Source organism: Erpetoichthys calabaricus, chromosome 2 (assembly GCF_900747795.2).
Source record: "Erpetoichthys calabaricus chromosome 2, fErpCal1.3, whole genome shotgun sequence".
Classification (NCBI taxonomy): Eukaryota; Metazoa; Chordata; class Cladistia; order Polypteriformes; family Polypteridae; genus Erpetoichthys; species Erpetoichthys calabaricus.
In genome coordinates this window covers 53,493,014-53,511,658 of record NC_041395.2, presented here as the reverse complement: position 1 = coordinate 53,511,658, position 18,645 = coordinate 53,493,014, and positions in this window count along the sequence as shown.

Sequence of the window (18,645 nt, the reverse complement as noted above, 5' to 3'; positions counted from 1 at the left end):
AGTGTAGTGCCTATGATAATCTGACATAATCAGCAATTATGGACAAAAAGTTAGCAAAATGTATTTGAATACTCTAATGCCCCTGAATGTGCACTGATGCAGCGCATTGCAGCACCCACCACAAGATGAATAACCTCAAGATTCCAGATTAGGACCCAAGTGCAGCCATGCAACGGGTGACAAATCAGCACCACACTCGTTTGAATGGAGTGGAACAGTGTGAGGGTTTCCCTGCAAGTTGGAGGACCTGCTTGTAGGGCTTTATTCAGGCTAACGTCATGCCCCGGATGGAGCAATTGCAGGTTAAGGGCCTTGCTCAAGAGTGCAACAGAGTGAAATCACTTCTGGGCTTTATAATGTTCGTACCAGCAACCGTACCAGATCCCTTTTCTCAGAGCCAACACTCCACCAATGCCCCTGAAATTAAAGTTAAATTTCCCTTGAAATTAAAAACACACAAATTAAAATGTCTTCTAATATATTTCCAGGCTTAAAATGCAATGTGTCCTATCCCATAAAGTGCTACTACTCACTTTTTGAGCCACTGCCCCCCATAAGGCAGTCTGGTTTTGATGCTGCATTCACATGATATCAGAGTATTCAGAGTTCCAATTTGTGACATTTCAAATTCCCACTTGAGTGTATTCACGTGAATTTTTGGTCAGACTGTTAAGAGAAACTTGAGGTCTTCGCCGATTTTTCACTTAATCTGTAAAAAAACCCAATTTAAGATAAACAAAAATGAACATATTAAAACTCCAAATGCAATTTGACCATAAAAATGGCATTTCTGCCAAACCAGGTAACATAGTTGTATTTTACGTATTTACCATCTGACCGACAGCACGTGAATACAGTATAAGTGAATTAAGATGTATGAATGAAGTTGCCTTGTGATGGTCTGATGTCCAAGGGTTAGTTTCTGCCTCATACCCAGTACTGCCAGGCAGTGCCAGTGGTAGATTATTTTGTGCCCTAAGCCAAGCTTATTAGTATCGGTAGCTAACGTATGTGGCTAGGTTTTTCACCCTTTATGATCTGCGTCCTAGGCGAATGCCTAATTTGCCTTAATGGTGGAGCAAGCCCTGCTGTCAGGACAAACAGCAGCTCACTAAAAAGATGCAATGGAATAATGGCTTCTGAAAACACATGAATGAGCAGCCTGCACTGAAGTAATAGACTGTCATTACAAGAGCAAAGATTACATTTTCACAGATAGCTTTCTTCTCCAAACAACAATTCATGCATTTCTCCTCCCCTTAGCTGTTCTCTCAGATTTCCAACATGATAACATGTGCTGCTAGTTCCCTAGAGTCCAGTGTACAGGTGTATGCATATCTATGAAAGTCAGGCCCAGCCTGTTACTGTTAGCAACTAGCAATGAAATTTGATTAGTAAGGATAATTATGTGGTTAAGCGCTCCACCTAATACCTCTCAATACAGTATGTTCTGGCAGCTTTCATCGTTATTAGGTGTGGTCTCTTTACTCCTTAACAGAGCTGACGCTAACACAGAAATACTGTACACACGTGGAGACGTGCATACACACAAACACACACACATACGCTCATGCACGTACAGTCCAGGAATAGCAAAGCCAAAAAAAGTGATTAGATTAGGCTTATCACTGCTTTCCTTGACCACCACCCAGCAACATACTCTTTTAAGACAATGTAAATCCTTAAGATAAAAGGAATGTTGCACTACCACTCTAAGAGACAATTCTCTTGGTATAGCAGAGCATTAGGCTTATTGTCTGATATGGTTATTGCTATGGCTGACTATAATTAGAAGTTCTTCTTGGTTTTTTTTCCCTTTGGTATTATCAGCATTCTGTTTTTTTTGTTTAAAATGTTAACTTCCTGCATTGATACTTACTATGATGATTGATACATTTCTGACAACTAGCAACTATGAGATGATCCTGGGCCAAAAAACAGCGCCTTTTAAATCAGCTGCACATATATACAGATATATATATATATATATATACAGATATATATATATATATATATATATATATATATATATATATATATATATATATATATAACACAGGGTCACGGGGGTCTGCTGGAGCCAATCCCAGCCAACACAGGGCACAAGGCAGGAACCAATCCAAGGCAGGGTGCCAACCCCACCGCATTATATATATATATATATATATATATATATTGTCACAGGAGGCTGGGGGACAGACCCAGCCGGGACACCTGGAAGGACCGGGAGTGGGCTTATATGTTCCCCAGGCCACGAGGGGGCAACCGCCCTGGAGCTTGAGGAGACCATGGGAAAGGAGCAAGGAGGCTCAAGCCCATTGGAGCCCTTGGCCACTGCTAGGGGGCGCCCCGAGCCTCATGGAGCCCGGAAAACAGGCACTTCCGCTACACCTGGGAAGGTGGAGGAAGATCCTTCCAGGGACGCCCAGAGTGTTTCCAGGTGCAAGGGCAGCACTTCTGCCACACCAGGAAGTGCTGCCGGAAGAGTGTCATCAGGCACCTGGAGCACATCCGGGAGAGAATAAAAGGCGCTGCCTCCCTACAATCAGGGAGCTAGAGTCGAGAGCAGGAGCAGGACGAAGCTCCCAGGAGGAGAGGCAAGGCGGACCACGGACATTTGGAAGAGAGACCCGTGGAGAGGGTGATTGGTGCTGGGTGCACTGTGTGCTGTGTGGGACTTTTTTAGTTAATAAACGTGCGTTTTATGGAAAGTGCTGGTGTTAGCCTGATGGTGTTCGGACCCAAACTTACAATATATTATATATATATATGTATATATATATATATATACTGTATATATACTGTATATATATATATATATATATATATATATATATATATATATATATATATATATATATATATATAGTAAGATGCGAGAGGTCGCTGTTGCCCCTTTAACCCCAACAGACAGACGCTCAGGACACAAAGTAAAAGCAGTAAGCACTTCCAGTTCTGGCAGCCAGGCCGATATCACTTCCGGTTTCCGTGCGCCCAGACTGGCGCCACTTCCGGTGGCCAGAATGTGTCACTTCCGTTTCTGGTCAGATGACATCACTTCCGGTTTACAGCATATAAAACCACCATCTTCCAAAACCTCATCAGTTCAGTCCTCGAACTCAACCTGACCACAACTACAACTTGCTTTCTTTAACGTTTTGCAGCCAGAAGCAATATACAGGTGGCTGCCCCAAACCTTTACAGTGTGTTGAGACTCATTCTTTTACAATATACTCACTGAGTAAGTTATTTGGAACACTGCACCAATATCAGGTAGGGACTCCTTTCGCTTCTTGAATCAGCCTATATTATCAATTACCAACAAAATGTTGGAAACATCCCATTAAGATTCTGGCCCATTTTGACATGATTGCATCATGCAATTGCTGAAAATGGATATGAATCTAGAAAAGAAAGGGAGATCACAAATAATGAAGATTTTTCTATGTTCCTTAAAAGTTTTGAAAAATCAGCATTGTAAGCTTACAGCTGGTTTTGCATTTGTTACATATGCTTATTGTCTGGCGATTGGTTACATGGAGAAAGAAAACGACAGGAAGTGGGGGTTGGTACATTAGACAAAGGCAGTACTGCTACAATAAAGTATTCCATCCAGGGTTGTGTGGGTCCCAGCAAGCATTTTGAAGGAGGCAGGAGCAATCCCTATATTAAAGACCAGGAGAAATGTTTAAGTAATCGCTTTCAGGCAACCTTTAAATGTATGCTAGAAAAAACTGAGGAAAAAATACAGGAAAATGCATCTTCAAATGCAACACTGAAAATGCAAGATTGAGAATAAACTTAGAGCACTTGGCGCTCAGTTGGAAGACGTTAAGCAAACATTCACAACTGCTGATGGAAAAGCAATGGCTGCAAATTCCGAATGCAAAGTGCTTGGAGACAGACTAGCTGCACTGGAAGATGGATACAGAAGAAATAATATCAGAATCAAAGGTCTCCCTGAAAACTGTGAAAGTCCAAACCCAGTAAAATTCATAGCTGAATTATTCTCTAAAATTGGAGAGAACTTCAAATCAGACCCCGAAATATCAACATCTTACCACATAGGTGAATCAAATGCCTCAAAACCTAGATGCCTCATTCTGCGTTTTGACAAATTACGATCTAAATTAAATATAATGTTACTTCTCAGACAGAAACAAGAGATTATATTTGAAAATAGCCACATTTGTATATTCCCTGATTTCTCACCTTCAACAGATGCTTTTACAGCATTAAACAGCGCTTGCGGAAAGTCAAGATCAGATACAGCTTCTTGTATGCTGCTAAATTGAATGTGGACATTCAAGTTCTACATTTTTACTTCTACAGAGGATGCAGAAAAAGAGCTAAGAAAATTGATCCGGACACTTTTTGAAATATGATCATTAGTTGCATCGTGTACTGGCAAAGAAGATCTTATGTGCTGTTTAATCCATTCGCATTGAAACTCATCTGTAATTAAACATTCTATTTCCTTCTTAGCCATTTTTTTTTTACATTTTACTTACAATTATATACGTCTGTATATATATATATATATATATATATATATATATATATATATATGTGTGTGTGGTGTGTGTGTGTGTGTGTGTAAATATGTGCATATATATATGTATGTATGTGTACATATATTTTTTTCCTCTAACGGGGACTGTTTAAAATCATACACTTGGTTTATTATTTAGGACTTACAATCATTAGCTGCTGGGGGGCTTGTTTTGTTTTGAACGTACTCTGTCTCTTGGTACTGTATGTCAGAGGACTGGGACTCCGTGAAGTGTAGTCTAGGCTCATGTGGGGAGGCAAAATGAGGGGCAGGGGGGCTGGTGGGGAGGGAACAAGCTATTTATTATCTTTCCTTTTACTCCTTAAAGTTGGAAGTGTCAGTGTAACAATTGGCTTAATTGCAATAACTCCTGGAAAAACTGGAAATTAAGGTCAAAGCTATCTTATGTTTTAATGTACTATCTTAATTTAAGACTACAAAATGTCAACAAAAGTTCAGAAGCATTGTCTCTATGACCAAACGGTTAAATTTGTGAGCTGGAATGTTAAAGGTCTCAATCAAGAATTAAAGAGAAAGAAAGTATTCTCTCACCTAATAGGTCTAAATGCTAAAATAGTATTTTTACAGGAGACCTAATTATTAAACAAGTATCAGTCTTGGTTGCACAGGGATTGGACTGGCCAAATATTCCACTCCAGCAATACAAAGAAAACTAGAAGTGTGGGAATTCTTTTACCTGTACATAGAACAATTTAATTTGTAGTATTTGGATGTAGTATCTGATTTTGAAGGGTGATATGTGATTGTCATGGGTAATTTATTTAACTATAAAGTAATTTTGATAAATATCTCATGTGGATGATAAGTACTTCATCTAAAACATATTTGCATCCATTCCTAATGTGAACACTCATAAAATTATAATGGGTGGAGACTTTAATTGCATTTTAAATCCAGACCTGCATTGGTCTCCTGCTACAGGGGTGATGACATCTAACACTGCAAAAACAATTACACAGTTTGTAATTGATCACAACTTATTAGACCCACAAGCAGGAAGTTCACAATGTAATCCCAGTAATTACCAACACAGAAGGAGACAAAATCATTGACCATAAAAATATAATGCACACATTTAGAGACTACTATAAGTCCATATATTCTACTCAGTTGAAAGAAGACAAGACACAACCTAATGCATTTTTGGATGAATTACAGAAACCAAAACTAGATACTGTCAGTTCTTAGGAATTGGATAAACCTCTGGCACTCTCAGAATTACTAGATGCTATAAACTCACTTCAGAGTGGGAAAGCAGCAGGCCCTGATGGCTACCCTGCCAAATATTATAAAACAATTTTCAATTAAGTTAGTTCTCCTTTTAATATTCTAAGTCAAACTTTTCACCAAGCATTAATTACCATCTTTCCTAAAAAAATTAAGGACTTGCTACAATGTGCATCATACAGACAAATCTCATTTCTGAATAATGATATTAAAATACTTTCCAAAGTTCTAGCTAGAAGGACTAAGAAAGTGCTTCCTTTGGTAATATCACAAGACCAAACAGGATTTATTAAAGGCAGACACTTAGCTTCCAATCTTCTACACCTGTTTAATATAATGTGGGTGGGATTTGATTTGAACTTAGTTTAGTCAAGTTTGACTTGCTTGCATGTAATGCTACTTGCTTTCAATAAATTCAATGAAATGTTAAATAAATAAATATGCATTGTTTATACTGTAGTTGAACTATAGTAAAACTCAAGATGAAATGTCAGTTGTCCTCACTGGGTGTCTTCTTGGAGCTATGAAGGTAGAAACAGGTAACAAGATCAGGGGTAGCACCCATCTTGTTTTTGAGTGGTGTTGCGTTTCTCAGCTGAGCTCAGAAGGCAACTCTCGGATGTGTAAGTTTGTGCTGCCATTGTATAACATAAATCATAAGCATTGGAACATTAGAACAATCTACGCAAAACAGGTCATTCAGCCCATCACAGTTTTCCAGTCCCTAAAGTCCTGCTGTCTAAAATACTACTTTGGTAACTTATTCCATGTGCCTAAGGTTCATTGAGTGAAGGTGTAAGATGTTCTGTATTTGGTATAAGGTTTTTTTAAAGACAGCTTTAATGTACATTAGTTGTCATATCTGGCCTATTGTGATATTTTGCTTTTATTGCAATGACAGTCAAAAATCTACTTTCACACAAGCATGTCGAAGCAAACTGAAGTCGAAACCTGAATGCTAATTCATTTATAAGTCCACATTCACTATGGTTATTTACCTAAAATATATCAACAACTAACTAGTCTTCACAATTTTTAATATAACTTATAAGTAGTACTAGGGTGTTATACTGTGTTAGTCAATATGGATGTAAAGAAGTCAAGCAAAGTAACACCCTTTATTGGCTATCTAAAAAGATTATGATATGCAAGCTTTCAAAGCAACTCATGCCTCTTCTTCAGGCAAGATGTAATACACAAACTGGAATTACCTGTCTTTATATAGACACTAGGACAGATACAGCTTAGAAAACCTTTAAGTGAGACGTCTTAGATGTAAAAAATTAATTGAACTCTCCAGGCTAAGATTGTTTAGCAAGAGAGGTGAAGAATGTATAGTCAAGTTCTTTTGATAAGATAACTGTCCAACAACGTCTTTTCAAAATTTTGATGAGTTTTCCATACAATGTGGATCTGTAGTCAGGTTTTCTGAGTCAGTCTAAGAGATGTAAACAATCCTCGTATCTTGTTATAAAACTCTTGTCTCTATTTAAACCATGTTCTAATGTGTTAAATTTTAGCATGAGTTTAACTTCCTATTCTTTTCTCCCTTGCTATGTTTTGAAGTTGCCCATAACCACTATGACTTTAAAGTCCTTCTTACAGTGTTCATGGCTGTTGAAGTGAGCTCCTATTGCCATGCTTAATGTGGAACCTGTGCAAATTCATTGTTTGGTGGAGTGTTTGTCCAGTTTATCCCACATAGACAGCAGTGTTGACACATTTCATACAGATAATTAGGTAGACCACAATAAATGATCTGCAGGAAAATGATCCTTTTATGTGATGTTCTAGCTGGCAGTGTGGTATAACTACATGATCTGTATCATAAATATACTGTAACTGTCAAATGTTGTTTTATGTATTTCCTGAAGTGATAAGTTAAACTTTTTCAGAAGACTGAAGTATATTTGCAAGGTAATATCACTTCATGTTCCAATCTGTATCTTTTAAGAATTACACAAGGTCGCAGTTTTTCTTTAATAGGAATAAACAAATTTTCAGCTCTCAGATTATCATAAACTCTTTTTAAAATATGCCCTGACAGAAAACAGTAAACATCTGTCTGTAATACTAATAATAATAATAAAAACATCTAACTTGACTTATTTACTTGTTGTGGTAATTGAAATAATTATTAGTAAAAGAAATAACCACAGTAATATTAATATGTTCAGTTAAGTTAACTTGCGCAATTAGATGCACAATAATGAATACAACACAGCATGCACCAAACAACAGAGGCACTTAGTAACTATCATGACAGGCAGCAGAGCTCAGATCAGAGCAGCGAGAAATGCAGGGAGCGTTGCACCAAGTTCAGGCTCTTTATTAATCATTACTAATTTTTCCTGTAAATACAAGTGATACAAGGCATTATGACTGATGACTGTTGGAACATCTAGAAGTATTTGAAGAATCCCAGGGTTCCATGAAACACAGTTTAAGAATAACTGTTCTAAAGGAACTGGAAACCATATTAGTGGATGTGCTTCACCCTCTCTCATGTACATAAATACACAGAAACCTTCCTATAATACAAGTTGATGTAATTCAAAATTGGAGATGCTACAGTAATAGACATGGTGATGTAAATATAAATGTAAAAAAAAGTGTGCTTGAAGAAGGCATTCTTCAAAGATTAAAAGAGGTGTGCTTTGTATTATGCTGCTGTGAGCTGAAGGGAAATAGCTACTGCAAATTGTAGTGTTCATCCATAGATGTAAGCTGGCAAGACACAAGGGCAAAAGTAGATAACAGACCAGGGGCCACATGTAAAAACGATGCATAGGCACAAAAATGTTGCGTACTCCCGTTTCCACGCTCAAATCGCGATGTATAAAACCTAAACTTGGCGTAAAGACACGCAAATTTTCATGCCAGCTAAATGCTTGGCGTACGCAAGTTCTCCGCTTGGTTTTGAAAACTGGAGAACTTGGATTCACACACATAGAGCACATAGAAGAACACATACAAAACAAAGCATTTAACGTGCTACTTTAGTTACAATGGGATTTGAGAAACTAGCAAATTAAACGATTTAAAGATGAAGTTTATGATGTTCTGCTTTAATGACAAAATAAACTATATGATTAAAGTGGAAATTTCAAGATTAAAGTTGACATTTCAAGCTTTTTTCTTACTGTGTCCCTATTTTTTTTGTCTTTTCTCTGTACCCTAATAAGCTTTCATATGACACTCAGACAGTGGGCTACGACTTGCCTTTTCACGGCGACTTTGATATCTGACAACTTCTTTTTTATTTCGGGGACTGTGTGACTTTGTGAACTTGAGCTTTCGAGTTTCTCCAACACTCTATGCCACTCGATCAACTTCCTTTTGTTGTTTATACCACTGTTTAAACCAACAAATAGTACTTTTTTCCTTGTCTCCATTTGGTATTCACTGAAATTCTTTTATTTTCCCCCATGATTTTGCCATTGCCTTTTTACAGAACGCTGAGCTTAAGGGCTATTTATATTGATTTGCAAATTCAAAGAGGCATAATTCTGGGAGGAGTTGGGGAGTGGCAGCAGGTGCGTGCACGTGCGTTACTTTTCACGCTGACCAGGATTTATGGAACAGAAGAACGTGGAAGTTGACGTTCGCACAGATTTATGCATCTGGATTTTTTGTGCGTATGCACATTTCCACTTTTGTCCGTACACCATGTTTTAGTGTCAATTCTACACACTGCGTTATGCATGAAGCCCCAGGAGTTGAAATCTTTCACTAAAGAAAAGCAGGGGTCAAAGCCAAGGACCATGCTATCATCTAACAAATACACAAACCAAAATCAAAGTGTTAAAAAAAAAGAAGAAGCAAAATAAAACCACTCTGAAAAGGTTTCAGAAGTTATCCACAAACAGTGGTGACTTTAAATTATGTTGTGTAGATGATGTCACGTAGCACAAGTTCTGGAGGAAGGGACCCCTGCGTTATCGCAACAGTTACAGCACCCAGAGAGCAAACAAAATGCTGTCACAGTAAGTACAAAAGGTGACTATAAAAAAAAGTTAACACATTTCAAATCAAAATGAAGTAAAAAATGAAAGTGAAACTGAGCTCTACAATTTTTTCACTTGGATTTATGCTTTTCATTGTACTGTATAATGGCCATAGACTAAACTGAACTTAACTGAAGTGCACTCTAAAGGTAAAGAGTTGGATCTAATGAATACAATTAGGACAACTTTAGCTTGGGATCAGCAGACCATTTTCCTTCACCTTTTTCCTTCGAATGGTGCCATTGCCCCCTCCTTTAACCGTCACCTTATCGTGGTGGAGGGGTTTGCGTGTCCCAATGATCCTAGGAGCTCTGTTGTCCGGGGCTTTATGCCCCTGGTAGGGCCACCCAAGGCAAACTGGTCCTAGGTGAGGGATGAGACAAAGAGCGGTTAAACAAACCTCCTATGAAGAAAAACAATTTTGGACGGCGTTTTCCCTTGCCCGGACGCGGGTCACCGGGGCCCCACTCTGGAGCCAGGCCTGGAGGTGGGGCTCGATGGCGAGCGCCTGGTGGCCGGGCCTGCACCCATGGGGCTCGGCCGGGCACACCCCGAAGAGGCAACGTGGGTCCCCCTTCCCATGGGCTCACCACCTATGGGAGGGGCCAAGGAGGTCGGGTGCAGTGTGAGTTGGGTGGTGGCCGAAGGCGGGGACCTTGGCGGTCTGATCCTCGGCTACAGAAACTGGCTCTTGGGATGTGGAATGTCACCTCTCTGAAGGGGAAGGAGCCTGAGCTAGTGCGCGAAGTTGAGAGGTTCCGGCTAGATATAGTCGGACTCACCTCGACGCACAGCTTGGACTCTGGAACCAATCTCCTTGAGAGGGGCTGGACTCTCTACCACTCTGGAGTTGCCCCCGGTGAGAGGCGCCGAGCAGGTGTGGGTATACTTATTGCCCCCCAACTTGGAGCCTGTACATTGGGGTTTACCCCGGTGGACGAGAGGGTAGCCTCCCTTCGCCTTCGGGTGGGGGGACGGGTCCTAACTGTTGTTTGTGCGTATGCACCGAACAGCAGTTCGGAGTACCTACCCTTTTTGGAGTCCCTGGAGGGGGTACTAGAGGGCATACCTTCTGGGGACTCCCTCGTTCTGCTGGGAGACTTCAATGCTCACGTGGGCAATGACAGTGAGACCTGGAAGGGCGTGATTGGGAGGAATGGCCCCCCTGATCTGAACCCGAGCGGTGTTTTGTTATTGGACTTCTGTGCTCGTCACGGATTGTCCATAACGAACACCATGTTCAAGCATAGGGGTGTTCATATGTGCACTTGGCACCAGGACACCCTAGGCCTCAGTTCGATGATCGACTTTGTGGTCGTGTCGTCGGACTTGCGGCCACATGTCTTGGACACTCGGGTGAAGAGAGGGGCGGAGCTGTCAACTGATCACCACCTGGTGGTGAGTTGGCTTCGATGGTGGGGGAGGATGCCGGTCAGGCGTGGTAGGCCCAAACGTGTTGTGAGGGTCTGCTGGGAACGTCTGGCAGAGCCCCCTGTCAGAAGTAGCTTCATCTCCCACCTCCGGCAGAACTTCGACCACATCCCGAGGGAGGTGGGGGACATTGAGTCCGAATGGGCCATGTTCCGTGCCTCTATTGTTGAGGCAGCTGACCGGAGCTGTGGCCGTAAGGTGGTCGGTGCCTGTCGTGGCGGCAATCCCCGAACCCGCTGGTGGACACCGGCGGTGAAGGATGCCGTCAAGCTGAAGAAGGAGTCCTACAGGACCCTTTTGTCCTGTGGGACCCCGGAGGCAGCTGATAGGTACCGGCAGGCCAAGCGGAATGCGGCTTTGGTGGTTGCCGAGGCAAAAACTCGGGCGTGGGAGGAGTTTGGGGAGGCCATGGAGAATGACTTTCGGACGGCTTCGAGGAGATTCTGGTCCACCATCCGGCGTCTCAGGAAGGGGAAGCAGTGCAGTGTCAACACTGTATATGGTGGGGATGGTGCGCTGCTGACCTCGACTCGAGATGTTGTGGGTCGGTGGGGGGAATACTTCGAAGACCTCCTCAATCCCATTAACATGCCTTCCAATGAGGAAGCAGAGCCTGGGGACTCAGAGGTGGGCTCCCCCATCTCTGGGACTGAGGTCACCGAGGTGGTCAAAAAACTCCTTGGTGGCAGGGCCCCGGGGGTGGATGAGATACGCCCGGAGTTCCTCAAGGCTCTGGATGTTGTAGGACTGTCTTGGCTGACACGCCTCTGCAACATCGCATGGACATCAGGGACAGTGCCTCTGGATTGGCAGACCGGGGTGGTGGTCCCCCTCTTTAAGAAGGGGGATCGGAGGGTGTGTTCCAACTACAGAGGGATCACACTCCTCAGCCTCCCTGGAAAAGTCTATTCAGGGGTCCTGGAGAGGAGGGTCCGTCGGATAGTCGAGCCTCGGATTCAGGAGGAACAGTGTGGTTTTCGTCCTGGTCGCGGAACAGTGGACCAGCTCTATACCCTTAGCAGGGTCCTGGAGGGTGCATGGGAGTTTGCCCAACCAGTCTACATGTGTTTTGTGGACTTAGAAAAGGCATTCGACCGTGTCCCTCGGGGAATCCTGTGGGGGGTACTCCGAGAGTATGGGGTACCGGCCCCCCTGATAAGGGCTGTTCAGTCCCTGTACGATCGGTGCCAGAGCTTGGTCCGCATTGCCGGCAGTAAGTCGAACCCGTTTCCAGTGAGAGTTGGACTCCGCCAGGGCTGCCCTTTGTCACCGATTCTGTTCATAACTTTTATGGACAGAATTTCCTAGGCGCAGCCAGGGTGTTGAGGGGGTCCGGTTTGGTGGGCTCAGGATTGGGTCACTGCTTTTTGCAGATGATGTTGTCCTGTTTGCTTCATCAGGCCGTGATCTTCAGCTCTCTCTGGATCGGTTCGCAGCCGAGTGTGAAGCGGCTGGGATGAGAATCAGCACCTCCAAATCCGAGACCATGGTCCACAGCCGGAAAAGGGTGGAGTGCCCTCTCAGGGTTGGTAGCGAGATCCTGCCCCAAGTGGAGGAGTTCAAGTATCTCGGGGTCTTGTTCACGAGTGAGGGAAGAATGGAGCGTGAGATCGACAGGCAGATCGGTGCGGCATCCGCAGTAATGCGGGCATTGCATCGGTCTGTCGTGGTGAAAAAGGAGCTGAGCCGCAAGGCGAAGCTCTCAATTTACCAGTCGATCTATGTTCCTACCCTCACCTATGGTCATGAGCTATGGGTAGTGACCGAAAGAACGAGATCGCGAATACAAGTGGCTGAAATGAGTTTCCTCCGCAGGGTGTCTGGGCTTTCCCTTAAAGATAGGGTGAGAAGCTCAGTCATCCGGGAGGGGCTCAGAGTAGAGCCGCTGCTCCTCCGCATCGAGAGGAGTCAGATGAGGTGGCTCGGGCATCTGATCAGGATTCCTCCTGGACGCCTCCCTGGTGAGGTGTTCCGGGCATGTCCAACCGGGAGGAGGCCCCCGGGGAAGACCCAGGACACGCTGGAGGGACTATGTCTCTCGACTGGCCTGGGAACGCCTTGGGATTCTCCCGGAAGAGCTAGAAGAAGTGGCCGGGGAGAGGGAAGTCTGGGCATCTCTGCTCAAGCTGCTGCCCCCGCGACCCGACCTCGGATAAGCGGGAGACAATGGATGGATGGATGGATGGTGCCATTGCTTTACTAGCGCAGGTGACAGTAGTTTATACAGCGTAAGAATTTATTGAATACAGTCAGCTGTTTGCTCCGCCTAGTTCATTGCATCCAGTTCAGATAGCTTTCATCGATAAAATAACACCTTCATAAATATTAATATTAGCATACCTTTGGTGTAACAGACAGCTGATATTTACCATATGAAATTATTAGCTGCCTTCTTTTTGAAGTTGCAGACAACAACACAGGGCATAGTGACAGTTGAAATCAGAGCAAATGAAATGCAGTGTAGTGAAGTTCCACAGCTGAGAGAAGATTATCTGCACAAGTTAATCAGTTAGTGTACCTTAACAATTTCTAACAGCAGGTGTGTGTGTGTATTAATGGTCTTGCCTGGCCACTTTCACAGCATTTGGCAGAGAGGAACCATTTTCTGCATGTACTCATCTGAAAAATACCAAAACAACCTGAGATGCAAAGAAGAAAAGCGGCACACAAACTCAAAAATAATGTTAGTGAGCGAGAACAGAGCTGTTTATTGGAATGCACCTCCTTAACTTAATTTCCTGTGTTACTCCTGCTGTTTTCTCCTATGGAAGATGCCTAAACTAAGACAACAAAAAACCCCAGCACGACAAAAACTCTGTCAAACTTGCACTGATCCTCAGTCTCTTTGTATGTTGCAGACTAATTCTCGTATTACTATTCTATGAGCAAGCACAGAAAGCAGGATCAGAGAGGGAAGAAATAATGTAGAATTGAAAGATGTTACCATCTGCAAGAAAGCCAGACAGGGTGTCTCATGTGGACTTACCAGTTAGAAAGATGTCTAGGTCAGCCTGTACACCACCACCAGTGCTCCATGGACCACACATTCAGAACCACTTGATTAAGCGAAATAAGTAATGTAAGATTTTTTTCATGGGCGTTTTTGAAATTCTTAGCGGTTATCCTGTGCTGGTTGCAATAAATTCCTATATTATCAGAAATTTTGTAACCATATACTGTATACTCATGTATAAGTTGGGTCTTGAAACTTAAAAAATCGATCATAAAATTGGACCCCAACTTATATGCCCATTCAAAAATGCGACACTTAAATTTTTTTTTTTTTTACATCTTCTTGCCTCCTCTAATCTCGCACCAGTTTCTCAGACACATCGAATTTTGTTGCAGGAGCGCAGTTACCAATTTCTGTCGCTACTTCAACGATGTTTAATTTAAAACCAGCTTCATATTTTTTTCTGATCGAACACTCCTTCGTAGATAAGGGATGCTCTTGCGATAAAGGTGTATAAGGGTGTGTGACACAAAAACCACAAATCAGTTCAAACGTTACTTCGGAATAGTTTGGGTATTAACGTGTGGTCACGTAGGAGCAATACATAGAAAATAAAGGCAGTGTGCTCCATGGTTACTCTCTCAGGTAGGCGTTAGCATATCATAATCTCTTGGACCAATAGCATGAGTTTTCCGCATTCAACTTATACGACCGACATTATAAAATACCAGAACTTATATATGGTAAAATCAAGTCCCAACTTATCCGTGAGTATATATGGTATATCCATTCTGTATGAAAAGATGAGATTTAAAATATTTCTCAGCCATTACTATAAACTATATGAGGTAAACAGCACATAAAAAAATAATCATTTTTGGCTGAAGTATTCTTTTAAGAATTCCTAGCCTAGATACTAATATGAACAACAGGAGTGTATGTAAATTTACAGAATGCATCCAATTTGAATTTGTTCAGTATATTTTTTATGAATGTTTTCATTGATTTATTTATGTCCAATACAATCAGATTGCAGTTAACATTTTGGTGTAAATTAAAACAAGTAAGTATATCTTTAGAAGAAAAAACTGTTCATTGAAAACCTAAAAATATTAAAATATTTGTAAATACATGAAAATATTAAAAACACCGTAAGCAATGGAACACATGTGAAAATGGCTTCCTTGTTTCAGTATTGCCATATACTGCTGTTCAGCTGGTCTGACTGGAATGTTTAAGTGGAATAGTCTGCATTCCAGCTGCTCATTTATATAGTAAAATGTGAAGCAAAGGGTTTCCCCACATTCTAAATACAAGTCGGTTAGGCTGACTGGTGCCATAGGTGTGAATGAGGGTGTGTGTGTGTGTTTACAACATAAAGGCAGTATAGATTCAGCTCTATATTAAAATCAAGCTTCATATATTTAAATTGATATATTTGGAAGACCACCTTGCACTATTATGTCTGCAAAACTGCACTGAGAAGCATGAGGGCCCTTCGTTGGAAGCTGTATAGCTGAAATGTACTGATTGTTTTGCTGTTTTCCTTTTGTGAACTAACCTTATCGATATAAAAGTTTTGTTCCTGTCTTATGATTAATAATCCTTAGTTAGTTACCTATCGAGTAACTTTGGGACTTTATTTATTAAAAAACCACTGAAACAGTGGTGCAGTGGTGGCTCTGAGGCTAGGGATCTGTGCCAGCAAATGTAAGGTTTCTGGTTTGAATCCTGTAAATGCCAGAAGAAACTCTACTCCATTGGGCCCCTGAGCAAGGCCTTTAGCAAGTAACTGCTTCATCCTGGGCATGACGTTAATATGCTTCCAGCCCTGCAAGCAGGTCCCCCAACTTATAGGGAAACCTTGGGGGTTGGTGGTGGGATTGGCATTCCAGCCACAGTAAAAAAAAACCCTCCCAGTGTTCCAGTGTGGTGCGCTTCTCTCAGGTCCCAATCCCAGTGGTTCATCATAGCATGGGTGCGGCTACGTGCTACCAGTGCATGCTCCCTGCCTTTCTCTTAAAAAGTTCATGCTAGTAGCTAGTTTAGCAACTGGAGTATGTGACAAAGCTTTAGTGCCCTGAAGTCAACAGAGAGTCTTGATTGGCTGTTGTTTCAATGTATGCATTCTTCCAGCAAATTATCTAAAAACAGAAATTTTCTGCCTGTTCCTTGAATGATTACAAATTGGAAATATTTTTTAACTCACCTTTCACAAGCTTTGGAAGTGGTGCTGCTAAACTCTAGGTCCTCATTTCCTGCACCTATTAGCGTATTAAATGTAGATGTTAAAGACCTAACTGTAAAATAAAGAAGGACTTTTGGATCAGTTAAGGTTCCCTATTCATTAAAGATAAGGAAAGGTTAGGACTTTGAAATATGAAACAAAAACAAAAACAAAAAAAAACTTTCTTGGCTCATTTCTAGTAAGACACATCACCACCTGTAGAATGTCTTCACTGTCAACATCTTTCTCATTCTCCTGTTCTTCACTGAGACTGTGTCTTCAGCCTCCTTGGATGTCAGACTCCAGAGTGCAGAGGAGGTGAGGTTTTTATTGATGGGCAGCTTGGCAGGGGAGTGGTGGGAATTGCTGACTTTCAGCTCATTGTGATGTATGGTCATATTCACTGTAAAAAGAATAAACTGTTATGTTAGACACCTGGTGGAAAACTCCATGACTTTCGTTTTCCTTGTACAAGCTGATAAGTGATCCTGTTTGAGGCAGATAATATGATATCCAAACTTACTCAAGTACTGTAGAGACAGCACCTCCAGGAATTATTGTCGGCTGCAACGAGGCCAGGAGATGACGTGTCAGGCAGTTCAATGTACATGTTGCTGTCAATGTGTGAAAACTGAAGCCCAAATATCAATTGATATGAAATAGACGTTTGCATGCATGTGCATGTTTGTGTCTTTCACAGTGGAAACGCAGCAGTCTCACAAATGCCTGGTTCGCTGGTGCAGGGGTAAGAACTGCTGCTTCGTAATTGAGACGTTGTCGGTTTGATCCTCCCTGCATTTAGCACTTTCAGTGGTAGGCCGCCTTTATTGTTACTATTATATAATAAAAACCTACATTTGATTTGACTCTCTCAACAAATTAACAAAACAAGTGTGCTTTTATTCAATAATGCAAACTGAATAAAACCTGAAGAAAAAAAATTGCGCATAAAAGCACACTTGTTTCATTACACCACATCTTTATTTGAAAACTAACAGTGTCATATCGGGGGGAATGTGAATGTGATTGAGTGAATAAAACTGAATAATAGAAACACTAACTTTTACAAGTAGCATAACTTTACACAGAAGTACCATAACTTTACACAGGCTGTTGTGACTCTGACTTATGTGCGATTTTTCTTTTCAGTGATGAGGAGGCACGAGTAAAATTAAGGAGGCCTAGCATTACAAATGTTTTTGCAAGCTTCAGGGATTCTAGTGTTAAAACATTTTGAACCACTTAGGTGGAAGTTTTGGCCCCTTCATGAGTGAGCGTGGGTGTACATGCATGTAATCTTGAATGGAATGGCATTCTGTCCAGGTTGGCTTCTCACTTTGTACTCCATTCTTCCATGATAGACTCCATCTCCCCAAGACCCTGGATGAATAGGTTTTGATAATGTTTCTGTGTTTGGGTTCTATGACCTATAGCAATAGTCCATTGATTCACTGAATTTATCAGTAAAAACTGAGGAGGTTTGTAAAAATGTCTTTCCCTGATATTGGGTTGGAGATTAAACAGCAACCACAGTGGTACCCTAACATTAAGTTTAAGATGCACTATTCTAAATGAATACTGAGGAAGAAAAATAAGCCACAATATTTAATTTAACAAAAGAGGTCTTTAGTAGCATTAATTATTATGATCCAGAATTTTAACGTTAAAGTCATGAATATCCAAGTAACATAGTGTGCACTCTATATAGCTTGAAAATTGCCCACCCTTAGCCATGTCTACAAATTGAGTATATATTCTTCCACAATATCAAAAGATTCTTATAAAAATTTCTAAGTGTTATTTAGTAATCCTAAAGATGCATAAGAGGCAGAAACAACCCAGAGTACATTTCTCCATGGCATTTGGACTGTGTAGGAATCAAGAAAAAGGAAAGAGCAATTGCTGGGTAACACAAGGGGCTGCATTTTCCTGTGCAGAAAATAGACTGATGTGCATGATGGTGGGTCTTTGTATTGAAAATGTTCAACATATATTTTTAAACAATCCATAAAATAGAATTGATTTTAATAGTGAACTGTGGATTACCTGCGTTACTCAGGTGTTGAAAAGTGTTAATGAGGCTTTAGGGAGTAATAATCATTATTTTCCTCTCCGAAAACATTAAAAAGTCCCCCAAAAAACTTTTTTGTGAGCTTTTTGATTATGAAATTGCATGTGATACAAATTTTAACATCAATTTAAGAAGAGGGTTCTATATGCAAAGTGA